Source organism: Octodon degus, unplaced genomic scaffold, assembly GCF_000260255.1.
Source record: "Octodon degus isolate 3935 unplaced genomic scaffold, OctDeg1.0 scaffold00009, whole genome shotgun sequence".
Classification (NCBI taxonomy): Eukaryota; Metazoa; Chordata; class Mammalia; order Rodentia; family Octodontidae; genus Octodon; species Octodon degus.
This window is the reverse complement of record NW_004524585.1, coordinates 12,207,406-12,223,055: the sequence shown is the minus strand read 5'-3', so window position 1 is coordinate 12,223,055 and position 15,650 is coordinate 12,207,406. Positions and strand designations below refer to the sequence as shown.

The window sequence follows — 15,650 nt, the reverse complement described above, 5'->3', positions numbered from 1 at the left end:
GAATAAGATGCTATTTAATTTTGTTCTTCCATAGCTAATATTTTTATGTATATGCTTTAATGATTTTTTTCTTTACAAGAAGTTTTGGACAATTTCATTTTTGTGCATCTTGGTATGATTTTATTTAAATGTCTTTGCAAAAGGTTCATTTCTTTTGGAAATGCAGTATTATAAGTTGAACTAAATTCAGAAATTTTAAATCTTTAAAAAAATATGCTTGAAACTATTATTTGAAGCAAGGTACAATTCCCCTATGATGAATGCTATCACTATGTATGTATAAAATGTACCAATAAAAAAATTCAAGGAAAAAAAATAAACTTCATTTTATAAACTACAGGAGAGTAGAGAGAGTAATACAGCTAACACCCATTACCCACTCCCTAGCTTTCACATCTAGATATGTTCCTTTGTTTTTGCTTTGCTGGCCTGTTCAAACTCACCTAAATAGTAATATGACACAACATTTTTTTGTTTAATTTTTATTTTTGCTTTTGTTTTTGAGACAGGCTATTGCTATATAGTTCAGATTGACCTTGAACTCACTCTGCAGCCCAACTGATCTCAAACTAATGGCAATCCTCCTGCCTCAGCCTCCCCAAGTGCTGGGATCACAGCTGTGTGTCACCACACCCACCTACTTATTTTTTTTTTTTGTACCAAAAATGTTTATTTTTAGAAGACCTAGTCAATTTTGTTATGTAATGGTTCTTGTATAATATTTATAATTGAAACATTGTATTGCTAAGCATGTGGCTACAAATTCTGTATTTTGTACAAATTGAAAGATAAATCTAGAAATCTGACTAGATCTTAGTTATAATTGTGTCTCTACAGTATATCATATTAAACCCAAAAATGAATGGTTTCTGTTAGCTTTCTGTGATTTTACAGATTTTGAGTCTGCCATTTATGAAAATATCAATCAGAGAAGATAGAAAATAAACAAAACTGTGGTAAATTTAAAATTTTAAGAAAAATTTAAGGAATAAGATACTTTCATGATTTTTTTTCATTTTTCTTTTTTTTTTCAAAGTTTTATTGATAAACAGATAGCAATGAGACAGTTTCAAATCCAATCGGAAGTCCCACCTACTTATTTGTCTCTTAAATCTCTTATGTAAAACAGCCTATACTCACCTCTTTTTTTCAGCCATGGGGATTAAACCCAGAGCCTTCACAGCAAGCTATATCTCCAACCCTTTTTATTTTTTTCTTTTGAGACAGAGTCTTGTTATATTAACTAGACTAGACTCAAAGCTGCCTCAGCCTCTCAGAGTGTAGGGGTTATAGGAGCCTCACTATGCCCAGCCTCCACCCCTTCTCTGGTAGTGACTTGGAGGGACTACTTTGGCCTCATAGAATGTCCCAAGTTCTGGATTTGCCTGTTCCTTGCAGTAGTCTCCTCTCTATACTTACTTCTTAAAGGTGGGCAAATACCACACACCAGTGCCCAGCCCTTCCCCAGCCACAGTGCCCGGGGCAGACCTTTCCCAACACACATTGCGCCGGCCACTTAGACCACTCTGTTTCCTCCTAGGTTGGCATCAATTACCAGCCCCCCACTGTGGTACCTGGGGGTGACCTAGCCCCAGTGCAGCGAGCAGTCTGCATGCTGAGCAACACCACAGCCATTGTTGAGGCCTGGTCCCGCCTCAACCACAAGTTTGACCTCATGTTTGCCAAGCTGGCATTTGTGCACTGGTATGTGGGCGAAGGCATGGAAGAAACAGACTTCTCTGAAGCTCCGGAAAACCTGGCTGCTCTGGAAAGAGATTATGAAGATGTGGCCATGGACTTTGTGGAAGAGGAGGTTGGGAGTAAGGAGTACTAGGCGGTCTCCACTCCAGTGATGCCTGCTTTTCACTCCCCATCTGTACCACTGCTTCCTTGTTTCCACAATCCCCTGCACATACACCAGTGTCCCCAATACTGCGGCATTCTGTGCAGGCACTGGGCCTTCCCCACACCCTTTGGTGTCGCCCTGAGCAGGGGCAGACTGGCCTCTGCCTCCGGGGACCCCAGCTGGCAGTGTGTGAGGAGTGGTGCTGCACCCGGCTGAGAGCAGACCACCTGACACCTGTGTTCAGCTTCAGCCCTGGGCTGTGCTGCTGTGACTCCCTGTGGGGCCCCACGCGCCCCTGTGACCAGCCCTCCCCAGGGAAGGGCAAGCCTAGAGAGGCCATCAGAGTTCCCTGCCCCTGCTGTTCAGGGCAGAAACTGCTCCATGCTGATACCTGGAAGGAACCAAGCCCTGTTAACATACTCTCCCTCCTCTTGGCCATCAGAGGGCAGAAGAGGTTGATGCTGCACTCCAATCTGGAGCCCCCACTTAGAATTTAGTGCTGTACCTGATGCCTTGTAAAGCCACGGGGTCCAGGAAACAGGATTCCTGAATACAGGGTCTTTAGCAGGGGGTCTTATAACCCTACATGGGGCTCACCCACTATGCGGGTACTATTTAAAGTGCCTATATGCCTTTCAGGTGAGAAAATCTGCACCTTTATTCTCCCTGGAGTCCTAGAGAGGACGCTGGGAACCACTGTTCTCTGGACAAACCCAGTTGGTCACATGTGGTCCTTAGACCTCAGCGTATTTGTCTGTTAATGGCGAAGGCTGGGCAGAGGGCCCTTCGAGCCCAGCCCAGGCTTCAGGAATTTCTCTTGAATGCACTCGGCAAGTGGCCATGGCCCAGAAGAGGGGGCAGACTTATGCTGTCTGAGAAAGTCAGGACTGTGCAGGGGCCAGCGCTGCTCCTGTCAGGGTGACCTGGCCAGAAGGGTCCCCACCCCACGCTGGCCTGTATGTACCCTCTGAGACGTGGACACTCATTCTAGCATGCCACTCGGGACTGGCTCTGCTTTTTTCCAAGAGGTTGTAAGTCTTGAGGCTCCCTCCAAATGTCCCCTGTGGCCTTGCCTAGGGCTCTGGAGACCAGTTGCTAGCATCATTCTACAGACTCAGTCCCTGCATCTTCCAGCCTTGCGGGACCCATGCCTTGAGGGATTGGCTGATAGGATGGAGGCCCAGAGCCCAAACCACGCATCTCACCCCAAGCACAGAGGCCATGCGCTGGGTAAGGTTCATGCCCCTGTGTGACTGTCCTTCCCAGGCAGTGCATCTCTCTCCATTTTCCTTTGCATATTTCTATCTTTTTGTGGTACTGAAGGTTAAATCCAGGATCTTTGCACTGAATGACATCCCTGACCCTGTCTGTTTTTATTTTGAGACTACGTCTTGATAAATTGCCTGGGATGGCCTTGAACCTGTGATTGTCTTACCTCAACCTTCCACAGTGCTGGTGTTACAGGTATCACTATGCCTGGCTTTAATTTCCCATCTGCAGTTCTGAGTAGAGGCCTGATAATCTCCTGCTGCTATTATTCCCTTTTCCTCAGTTCCCATAGTCCCCCAAAGACAAGATTGCATTCATTTGTGTTAATTCCCCAAAAATCCAGCTCTGACTCCGATGTGTTATTTTTTTGATTTGGGTCCCACCCATTACCTCCCCCTTCATACCGACACTCCCCTTGTATACTTGTTGAGGCTCTATTTTAGTCCGTCTGTCTCTTTCTCTTTGTCTCTGTCTCTCTGTATAACCTGCTCCTGGTGCTTCAGCTCCTGGTTGCTCTGGTACTAGAAGGACTGGGGCTAGATGGGGAATGAGGTATAGAAGGAAGGGAAAGAGGTTCCTCAACCCTGCCCTAGGAGCGTGCCTATTGAATGGCAGGGATCCGCTCAAATTCTCAGCTAGTATCTTCACCCAGGACCTGAGTGGCTGGTGTTTCTTTCCTTTCTTCCTTTCCCTGTCCTTTTATTCCCTGAGCACATGAATATGTACCTGCTAGCAGTTCTTCATCTGTTACCCTAAACCATGAGACAGACCACCTGTTCCTGCCCCCAGATAACCCAGGAAGCAGGAAGATGTCCACGAGGGTTGGACATCAGAGCTCACGCTTTCTTGGGATAGATAAGATCCAGATGACATCAGTTACAAGTAGGGGCAGCAACGATTTGGATCAACTGGTGGCTGCCCTCACTCCTCTCATGGCCTACAAGTGGAACAGAACACAGATCACATTCTCTTTCAGTCCCTTTTGCTACTTTTGAAACAAGCAGGAACAGGCTGGATGAGGTGGTGCATACCTGTGATCCCAGCACTTGGGAGCCTGAGGCAGGAAGATCACTGTGAGTTCAGGGCCAGCCATGGCTACAAAATGAGTTCAAGGGAAACTTGGACCACATAGCAAAAACTTGCCCCAAAAAGACAAAAAGGAAAAAAAAAAAGTAAGAAGAAAAAAAAATAAGCAAGAGCAACTTTTATTAAATCAGTGCCTGCTCTTGATCCCTCCCATCCGCTTCAAAGCAGTGCATATGACTGAGTCCCAAGAAGGGTTTTACCTGGGTTCCTTCCCAACTCGAACAGAGTAAGGCTTGAGAAGAAAATCTTTTTGTTCTTTTCCTTGAGATAAGCTCTCATTTTGTAATTCAGGCTGGTCTTGAACTCACTGTGTAGCCCAGGCTGTTCTTGAATTCATGGTGATCCTCTTGCCTCAGCGTCCTGAATACAGGGACTACAGGCAGGCATTGTTAGGTTTTACAGCTGCTTAGTGAAGAGATGGGAAAGATAAAAGAAGCCTTTAGTAACTCTAAAGACACAGGTAGAATCCAAGAGAAATGGTGGATTCTCTGAGACAAAGAAAGCTGAGACTTATGGACTTTTGCTTGGGGTGGAGTTTGAGAGTCAGTTTCAATTACATGAAGGAGCTGACTGGGGTCTCTCCTGTGTGTATAGAAAAGGTGAGAGGAGATTGTATCCAGGACTGGGTTGGGGAAGTAGGGGGAGGTAGTCTCTGGGAAGATAGGCTATTGTTTTAAGTGCTTCAGTCATGTCAGATGACCACCATAATAATTCAGCAATTCATACTAGGGCCAGAACTGATCAGGCACCACCACACCCAGCTCAGCAGGAGGCAAAGTCTTGGGAGCTGTGATCTGCAGCTATTGTCACTTGGAGTCTTTTTTTTTTAATAGTTTCAAAGTTGATTAATAGGACAGTTTCAATAATCAGTACACTGTACATTGTTATTTTCTTAGTGGTTATCCATAGCACAAGAAGCAGACCAGGATATCCTGTCCAAACACTATTAGTACACATCTTTCTTCTCATTGAATTAAGTGAAAGTAGCTGGATATCTATCCTAACTATTTTGTATATACAAATACAAAATGTTCTTTCCTTTTATCCCCTTTTTTTGTTTAGTCCTGCCAGAGGTGGGTATTCTATTGGCATCTAAATACTATAGGTGCTTGAATTCATCAAAACAATCCAACACTGTCCAGTAGTGCACAATAGTAGGGGGTTGTCTGCAGAAGTTGTTGACTAGAGCCTTTTACAGTTCAGCATATTAATATGGCTTTACTTTATATACCTCGTTTTTATACTTTTCTGCTGGATGGTTAAGACCAAGATAAAACAAGACCTGTATAACAAGAAATGTAACTTTTGTATCTGATAAAGTCAGTCAAGTACCCTCAGGATTTATCCTGAAACCCTGTACCACACTTTGTAGATCCTTTGTCAGTGTCAGCCATGAGGATGAGTCACAGCCATTGCTTGACCAATTTGCTCTCTGTGAAAGCCTAAGAAAATGTTTTCTCTCCAGGTGACTCTCCCCAGGCACACTATACATCATTGATCAAATTCCTCTATGGCTCATAATCTCATTGATCAGAAAATGTGGAGCACAACTGAGTTACATGTTGTTACAGTACAGGTTCTCCTATGTCCTAAGTCTTCACTGATCTTGAAAGGCTAGGGCCAAAATGTTGGCTGACCTTGCAGCCCTTCCTTTTCTCCAATTTTTGATCTGCAAACTTAGATTGTTAACTCTCCAGAAGAGAAGCTTATTATTAACCTGCAGTATATACAGTTCGGGTAACCCTATCTGTCTAAATATCAAACATCTTAGGTGTATCATGGAACAGGTATTTTCCATCAAGTATTGATATGTTGAACTTACAGAATATATAATATTTCCTTACAGAATATGAAGGAAAAATAATTTTAAAAAACTAGAAATAAGCTTTTACATATTTTTACGAAGAAATTTAGAAATCTAACCATATACAGAATTGTAACAGGACAGACCTGTGACTTCTTTTTCTTGAGTCACTTGGAGTTTTATCAGGCTTTCTATTTGAAAACTGAGCCCAAAACAATCCTTGCCTTTCTGACTAGGATTCTTCTCCCTGGTGTTGTTCCTGGAGCCAGTGGCAATGCTCTGTAGCCCTGGCAGAGCAGATCTAATCCTAGATCGCCTTCCTTTTGTAGCTGCCATGGAGCCCAACAGCCCGTGGACCTTGGCTCTGTGGAGTCCCTGGAGGGAGGAGCAGCTATTCTGATAGTGATCTGGGACCAAAGGCTGGGAGACTTGGGCTACTTTTGTCACAGGCATGGCCATCCAGTGGGTTCTGACTCTATCTCTAGTCCAGAAGAGGGAGCTGTGCAAACAGTTCACACTATAGGGTGACAGTGAGATGGAGCAGGGAAGAGTTTACCACAGCAGCACTTAGTGAGCAGTTGACACAACCCAGGGAGTGAAGACTGGTGAGTGACTCTACCTTGAGTGGCATGCGATGGTCCCCATCCTGTGTCTCCCATTTGGACTGGAAGAGGGCGTGGTGTTAGTCTGTAAGGGCTGCTGTGACTGCTGCAGAATCCATGGTTTAAACACCAGAAATATCCATCCTCCTGGATCTGGAGGCCGCAAGTCCACTGGAGGTGCTGGCAGCCTTCTAAGCCTCCTTGTATTTTTACTTTCATCTATAATACTGCCATCCTGGATCAAAACTGACAGTACAGCAATGTTTTACCTTACTTAGCTCTTTAAAGTCTCTGTCTCCGAATACAGTCCTGTTATGGTGTGTACAGGGTGTAGGGCTCCAATATACAAATTTTAGAGGAGAGGCCCAACTCCCAATTTTTAGTTCATCACAGACACATTAAGGTCAAGAAGGCTGGGATTGAGCAGAGCCCCTCAGGTACATGAAGATAAAACCACACTGCAGGCGAAGAGGTCAGGATTTAGTCACTGGTGTATCTGGTGGTTAGACAAGGGTGAGGATGAGACCCATGGAGAGTCATGCAGGCAGAAGTTACCCCTTGGAAAAGGTAGGTATAGAGTCTGCCAACAGAGCAGATGTGAAAGAACCAGGAGGGGCTGTGACTCAGACTTAAGGCTCAGTGCCAACTACAGCACGACACAGGCCAATGGGTCTCTGAACAGTTACATTGCAAGTGGGACCCTGGAATCGTGGCCTGCTTTCTACTTCAGGTAGAATTCATCTTCTAGTCAGTCACACAAGAGTCTTCACAACTTTCTCTGTCCTCAAAGAAAATGGCAGGAAGCAGCTAAGGAGAGCAAGCCTCCTAAGCAGTGGTGTGGGTCCATCAAGCAGCTTCATTGCCCACCCCTTCCTGGGCCTTTATCTGGCCCGTAGGTCCCCAGGCCACTCCCAGGGCTCCCAGCACCTAGAGCCTGAGCCCAAGACTACAAGGGAAAGAGCTAGGAAGAGGAAGCTGTGTAAATCAATCATGACATGTTGTGACAACTCTGAATGAAGTCCAGATGTGGGGCTGACAGTTGATGGTGACGCCTGAATGCTGTAGCTGGTGAGCCGCCCAGGAAGGAGCAGCGCAGGGGGGCTGCAGCCAGCACCCTCATGCTGGGGCTGACAGTGCCAGGCTGAGGGTGGGAAACAGGTGAAGACTTCTGAGGCAGCCTGTGGTCCACAGAATGGCATCTCCTGAACCACACACAAGGTTCAGGCTGAGGAGGGGAAGGACTTGTGAGCCTTCGGGGCAGGGTGAGATCTCACTGAAGTCCAGAAAGTGCTGGCCCCCCAGTGCACACTGGGAACCCAGCTAGGCAGGAAGTTAGGAGCTGGATACTGGTTCACAAAGACAGACCTAAATGTCGGGCAGTTGAAGGCCAAAGGACGGTAGTCACCAAGGTGATTCCCCTTGCCCCTGGCACCTTGCTGCTCAACAAGCTTGGCTCATTCTTATGACCCAGGGAAGGAAGGAACAAAGTCAGAAACAAGGTTGGTGACAAAGCTCTGGGCCTCTTCTTAAGCTGAGACTGTCCCTGCGAGTTCTCTGGGTGCCCCTGAGGATGGCCGGCTGTTGGTGTGGCTAGACCATGAACTGGAACTCTGATGGACATGGTGGGAGAGAAGGGAGGCGGCAGGGAGCTCAAAGTGCCATCGTCTCCCTCCTCCACTGGCCCTGTCCAGTGCAGTGTAGCTGCTGCAGAGAAGAGATGTGCCCTCCTCACTCACTGGAGGCATGGAGACCTGGTCAAGCAGCCCTCTGCCCTCGCCTTAGAGGACGTGGGCCAGACACCTGGTTAGAAACTGTCCAGTCTCTGCGGAGTGGGATACAGAAACCAGGCAACTAGGAAGAAACAAGCCTGAAGGTGTCTGGGCTGCAGGCGTGTCCCCAGCCCATCCCTTCTCGCTGACCTCCTGCAGTCTGACTGTTCCCCATCAAGTCTGAGCAGCTCCCTGGTGTCTGGGCGGCTCCTTAGAGGGCTGTGGCTGTGGCCTCTGGGAGGGGCTGCTCCCAGGCCTGCACAAAGGTAGCGTGCAAATCCTGTAAAGGATCTCATATAGCAGCAACTGAAGGGGAGGAGGCTGAAGACCATGGCCCACTTGGTCATCTTGGAGCATGTCCCTCTGGGAACAGTCCCCACCCCACTGCCTGGACCCTGGAGTGGACTTTACCCCAGAACACATCATGCCTGCTTGCCAAGTTTCAAGCTCTGCAGCGGCTGGAGGGACGTTGTGCATGTCCACTTCGCTGAGAGCACAGGGCAGGCTAGCTCACGACTGACTGCACAGATCTTGAAGCCACAACCCCTAGGTGTACATTGCCAGCTTTGCCACTTAATCACTGTGTGGCCTCAGCCATGTTTTGGGCCTCAGCTCCTGATCTATAAAGTGAGATGAGGATAGGACCTCTGCAGGGTTCTTGGGAGGAACCGTACAGTGCCTGGGATACAGCAGGGCCAGTGTGGCTGGCAGCTGTCACCGTGGCTGTAATGGTGACTCCCAAGAGGAAGAGGGGGCTCTATGTGCTTAAACACTTTCTTTTCCATCACTGTTCTCCATATAATTGTCCTCTGTTCCTCTTCTAAGTGGTCACTTCTTTGTGCTTCTCTGTATTCTGTATTTCCCAAAATTGAGCTCTTTTGAAGACACTCATTCTCAGTGACTAATTATTCCAATTTTCTCCTTAGCAAGGGCCTTTCACTGCTTGTGTCTTTCCTCTTCCCCCTGGAGGTTCCAATGTCCAGGAGCCCACACAATTAGCTCTGTGGTCTGAGCTCTGGCTGTAGGCCACCTGCACAAAGCATCCCTCAGTGCCCTCAGGCCCTCCCCTGGTTGTGCCCCAGCTTCTTCCCCACACTCTCAGAAGCTTTTGGGTAGGTCAGCGGGTGCCATTCATTATATACAAGTACAGCTTTGTCCTCATTTCCAGCCACTCAACCTGCAGTGAGACCCAAATGTTTTATCTGAATGACAGGCAGGCACAGGGCTGACAGAAGGGTTTCCAACAGAAGGAACCAAGGGCATTCATTATGAAGGCCCAGGCTTGCTGCTGTTGTCATTTCTTGCTTTATAACAAACTAGTAGCTTGAAACAGTCACCACATACTCACTCCTTCTTCATTCATTTGAACAGGGCTTGGCAGGGCTGGTTTACCCTCCATCTGGGATTGGCTGGCCACCGCATGCATACCCATCTGAGGCCTCAGCTGAAGTAGGTGGAGGAAGGCAAGGCCATCTCTCTTCCTAGTCCTTCATCCTTGGAGCTTTTCCCCATCAGTGCAGTTGGATTTTATCTGACAACACTTTCCAGAGAGTGAAAACAAATTGTGAGGCTTCTTGAGACCTAGACCTTAGCCAGGTGCAGGGGTGCTGACCTCTACTCCCAGCTATTGAGTGAAGGGGCTCTGGGTCAGGAAGATGGCAAAATCAACCCCCTTTCCAGTAAACTAGGCCTTGATGCTTAGATTTTCATTGAGAGGTGTTATGACTTGAGTTGGGTATATCCCCAAATCAGCTGTAAAGTCCCGAGGACCTCAGACTGCTCTTCACTGGAATTAAGGCTGTTGTGGATGTTATTAGTTAAGATGAGATCCTGCTGGTGTAGGGAGCCCCCAGTCCAATATGTCTGGGAGAAAATGGACATTCACATAGGTGAATGCAATGAGATCTGGTACCCAGAAAGGCTAGAGTTCTGCTAGCCAGATGCTAGGAGAGAGACCAGAAACCTTGAAAGGAAACACAGCCCTGCTGACACCTTGCCTTCTGACTCTGGCCTCAGAACCAGAAGACAATAAATGTCTGTTGTTTCAACAACCTGGCATGGGGTACTTTGTTACAGCCACCAGAGCAAAGAAAGGCAGAGGGCAAATGGAGTGCCCTCTTGACAGAAGGACAGCTTGCACGGAGGAGAGGAGGAGTCGTGGCTGTCCTTGTTTCCATTTACCGTAAGGCTGCCCAAGGATGAAGTCAGCAAGAAGAAGAGGACTGGAACTTTATGTGAAACTGTTTAACTCTGTCCTCTCTCTAGGGTATAAATAGATAGGCACAATGTCTTAGTTGATTGCTTCAGCTTCAAAACTTAGCACTTCCATGAGTTCCTTATCCTGAGTCAGAAGTGCATGGAGTTGATGGGTGCCGGGGAGATGGCTCAGTGGAATAAGCACTTGCCTGGCAAGTGCAAGGGCCTGAGTTCAATCCCCGGTTCTACCAAAAAAAAAAAAAAGTGCGTGGAGCTGGTGAACTTGGATGACTGGTCCCACCCAAGTTTCGCAGGTTGAGGTGAGGCCCTGGAGTGTGTGGTTCAACAAGATCCCAGGTGCTGCCAACAGTGGCAGAGAACACAGCGAGACACTTTAAGGGGAGTGGTTCTTTTTTCTTTTATAACATATAATTTATTAGATGGACTTAAAAATCCACACAAATCAATTACAAGAACTTCTTCAATACAGACTATGGGAATTCTTCTCTACCAAAAAATAGTTTATCTAGCAGACAATAAAATGAAAATTTAAGCTTTTGGCTTGAGAACAATACACAGGGCTAGACAATTGTAAGAAATACTGCCTAAGCAACCTGACAGTGTCTATTAATTTTCTTCCCTCCCACTACACCACTCCAAGGTTAAATTGAAGAAGTCATGCTTTAGCATTCAAAGTGTTAGGACCAGCCAAAAAGCTCAGCAGATCAAAGCACCTGCAAGCAGGCACAGGGGCCAGGGGTTCAATCCCCGGGCCTGCTATGCTGGACCCATCCCCGGGGCGCACTGAGACAGCAATTGAGACTGTGTAGTGGTGTGTGCCTGTAACCCCAGCTCTTGGGAGACTGTAAACAGGCGGATCACTACAAGTCCGATCTAGTAGTGAGACCCTGAACACCCTGTAGATCCTTCTCTAAAATACAAAAGAAAAAGAAAAAAAAAGTGCTAAATTTGAGCTTTCCATTACTCCACTATCATGGTCTTAAAATTGTTATACATTGATATAGTTTTATGTAAGTGGAATTTTAAAGACATTTTCTATAATATATCTGCATCTACACAGTCAACCCATGAAGTTGATTATTCTGATAACTTTAAGATCCATTTCAATGGATTTATAGTGTAAAAAGTCTTCTTTTTACTAATTCATTTAGACATCTAATGCTGTTTGTTCTTTCAGTAAGTACAAAAGGGGAAAATGGAATAGGGCAGTGGATTAAGGATGTCGTTATCGGTCGGAGAGATAGCTCAGTAGAATAAGTGCTTGCCTGGCAAGCACAAGGTTCTGAGTCCAATCCTCCCTGTACCATGGGAAAAAAAGAAAAGAGGTGTCTTTAGGTTAAACACTACACACAGATTACATTTGGTATCTTTTCCCACTTAGACTGATCAAACTGGTATCTCCAAAACAACCCTCTTGGTAAAGGGAAGATAATACACATATAATTTAAACTCCAGGTCTAAATAGTAAGTAGTTCAGTAGCTGGGAGAGTTTAAGTATTTTTCTTATCCTTCTGAATCTACTTCTCAGAATATTAAGTTAAAATTAAGAAGTTTTAGGGGGCCTGGGAGATGGCTCAGTAGAATAAGTACTTCCCTGGCAAGCACAAGGGTCTGAGTTCAATTCCCGGTTCTGAAAAAAAAAAAAAAGTTTTAAAATGTTAAATACGGTATTCATATGATCCAACTACTGGCAGCTCTACATTGCATATCCCCACAATCTGGTCATCTGGCAATGCCTTCTAAAGAGCGAAGTCCAAATCAGTAAATCAAACTAGGTGTAGATGCAAAGGTGGAAACTAAAAAAGCTATGCAGAAACTAGTGGTTGGAGAACAAGCTTACAGGTGAAGTTTAGCACATCTTCAGGACAGAGGAATGGGAGTTCACTAATGATGAAAGAAATACAGGAAAACAATGATAGCTTAGCAATGTGAAAGTCAATTGTGGGGCTGCAGAGATAGTTCAGTGGCGTAAGCACCTGCATGGCAAGCACAAGGTCCTGAGTTCCTTTATGGAGAGAGAGAGAGAGAGAGAGAGAGAGAGAGAGAGAGAGAGAGAGAGAGAACAGGCTGTCAAGCTGTCTGTACTGTGTGTGGTTGCTGTAGTCAGAGCAAGTATTGTAAAGAGCCTGTGGAGAGGGGACCACACAGTCCCATTTCTAGCCTATTTTTTCTTTCATTTTTATTAAAATGATTTATGCCACTGAGCTCTATCCCCAGCACCATTTTAATCCTATACACTGATATAAAAGGGAAATATCTCAAGGACCTCACACCGTTCTGCCCTTAAGCTCCCTGCCCTTCTCTGTTACTCACTGTAACTACCTAATACACACTTCTTGAAAGGCCAGAAAACAGAAACTCTTCATCCCTTTGTTTTAAGCCACACACCTAAAAATCACTTACACTACTTGCAACAAAAACATCAATTAGGTTCAATCCCGGGGCCTGCCATGCTGGTCCTGGGGGGGGGGGGGTCCTGAACAACAACTGAGACTGGGTGTGGTGGCTTGCACCTGTAATCCCAGCTCTTGGGAGGCTGTAAACAATCAGATCACTACAAGTGTGATCTAGTAGTAAGACCCTGAACACCCTGTTGATCCTTCCCTAAAATACACACACACACACACACACACACACACACACACACACAAAACCAACTAGTAGCCAGCACTCTGAAGGCTGAAGCAGAAGGATCGCTGAGTTTGAGGCCAGCCTCAGCTACAAAGTGAGTTCAAGGCCAGCTTGAACTTCATTGTGAAACTCTGTCTCAAGAAAAAAAGCCAACCAGGAGTGCTAAAGCATGTTCTAGAGTTAAGCCAAATGTCCTACAAGAAAAATGATACCCAAGCCCTGCTGCCCTGACCTACTCACCTTCACTGCAGTTGTCACCCATCACGAATGCAAAACTGTGCTGCAAAGATAAAGAAAGCTAAGAGTTTCAAACAGAAGCCTCAGTATAATGTGAAAGACCTACTTTATAAATGCTGTCATGGCAAAAATAAATATATTCAAATGCTTGAGCATATGATCATTTTTACCAAATTATTAAAATAAGTTATATGACTTCCAACATTAGTATCAAAACAGGATATTTAGATCCAGCCACAGTACAGAGGTATGAATTTTTGTTCTTTTCAAAGCTGAGCACAGGGGCCAGGGACATAGCTCAGCAGCATAAGCACCTGCCTGGCAAGCACAAGGTCCTTGAGTTCAATCCCCAGTACTGCAAAAGAAAAAAAAAAAAAGATGAGCACAGAGATGCTAAATGAGATCTTTGTTTATACCCAAAAGTAACAGATTAAAAATCAAAAAGCATTCTCCTTTGCTTAATTCCACAATTCCACTTGAGTTACATGTACATTGCTGATGTGACTGTTCACGAGGCTCTATAGTATATTTGGAAACCATGCTGTTAAAATGATTTTGATATTTTCCTACATGAACTAGTATTTTTTTTTCCCAGCTATAATCTTGGTTTCATGTACAAGTACAAAGTTACCATGTAATTATTTATTTATTTTTTTTGCGGAACTGAGGATTGAACTCAGGCCCTTGCGCTTGCCAGGAAAGCGCTAATTCCACTGAGCCACCTCCCTGGCACCAGCATCTAATTTTTGATGCATAGCTTAGAAGGGTAGAAAACAAACCACGGCCGGGGAGATGGCTCAGTAGAATAAGTGCTTGCCTGGCAAGTACAGGGTCTTGAGCTCAATCCCCGGTTCTGCAAAAAAAAAAAAAAGAAAGAAAGAAAAACAACAAAACAAATCATGTCTTATAAATGTGATAGATTTCATGCATCCTCCTAATATGATGTCAATAATCAATTATATTAAACCAACTTTAGCAATCTAGTGCATGCTTTAAATAGCCAATAAAAGAATACACTATAGACAAATGTACTGAATGATACATTGTGTCCACTGGAGAACTTTAGAAGCTTCATTAAGTGACTCAGCAAAGAGCCAGGATTCTTAGTTTGTAAACACCCTCATCCTGTGCAAGAGGAGGGCATGGCCAGTGTGTGGGTTCTACACCCCCACCCCAGGGTAGCCTTTTTATAATATAAGGAGGGGAGAGAGGCTGGCTAGAAACTGCAGCAGCTGCTGCCCTTCCCTTTGCTCTTTGCTGTTTTCTGCTGCCATAAACTGCTGCTCTCTGCCATGTGCCACTCTGCCTGGGAGCCAGCCGAGCATGGACTGAAACCTCCACAAACTGTGAACTAAATAAACCTTTCCTTCCTTAAGGTTGGGTGTCGGGTATTTTGTCCCAGCAATGAGTAAAAAGTAACTGAGACAGCAACATACACCGACAAGGGAATGTGGGGGCACCACAGTGGACTGACGTGGCAGCGATTCAGGAGACTAAACACCTGACTGAAACAGAAAAAAGAATAAAAGATGTAGATTTTTATGGCCACTTTCGAATATTTGTCTCAGGAAATTACAAAATAGATTTGGGTTTTTAAGAGAATTTTTAATACACAAGAAGATGTTTCTTGTAAGGGTTTGAAAAAGTATGAGGGAGGCTGGGGAGATGGCTCAGTGGAATAAATACTTCGCTGGCAAGCACAAGGGCCTGAGTTTAATCCCCGGTTTCGAAAAAAAAGAAAAGGTATGAGGACGTATGAACAAAGCTTGACTCTGCCTGCAAGCTATACTCAGGCAAGAGGCCCGGGGCGGGGGCGGGGACATTGTTCAGGCTGGCCTTGACTTTGAGATTTTTTTCAGCCTCAGCTTACCCCGTAACTTGGATGACCAGCACCTACCACTGCACCCAGTTTAGAGAGCTTTTTAACAAATACTGATGCCTGGCTCAGCAGTAGAGCTGCTAGAAAGTGGGCCTAGGCTGTGCCCAAGCCTTTAATTTTCCTAAATGAAGCAAATATGTGGCCACAATTGAGAACCATGGCCCTATGCGTTCCCAGAAGTTCAGAAAACACTAACCTCCTCAGATTAAGGTATTTGAAGTCCAGTTCCCTAACTAAAGTTATTATCTCCTCTTCTTCCTCCTTCTCCTTTTCTTCTTCCTCTCTTCCTTTTCTCCTCCTTCCTCCTCCT

The 15,650-nt window shown here is 45.4% G+C and overlaps 1 pseudogene; it reads left to right on the top strand.

The window, feature by feature from the left end:
• The window catches only part of LOC101564898, a 25,846-nt pseudogene that overhangs the window by 9,339 nt on the left and 857 nt on the right, over positions 1 to 15,650 (top strand).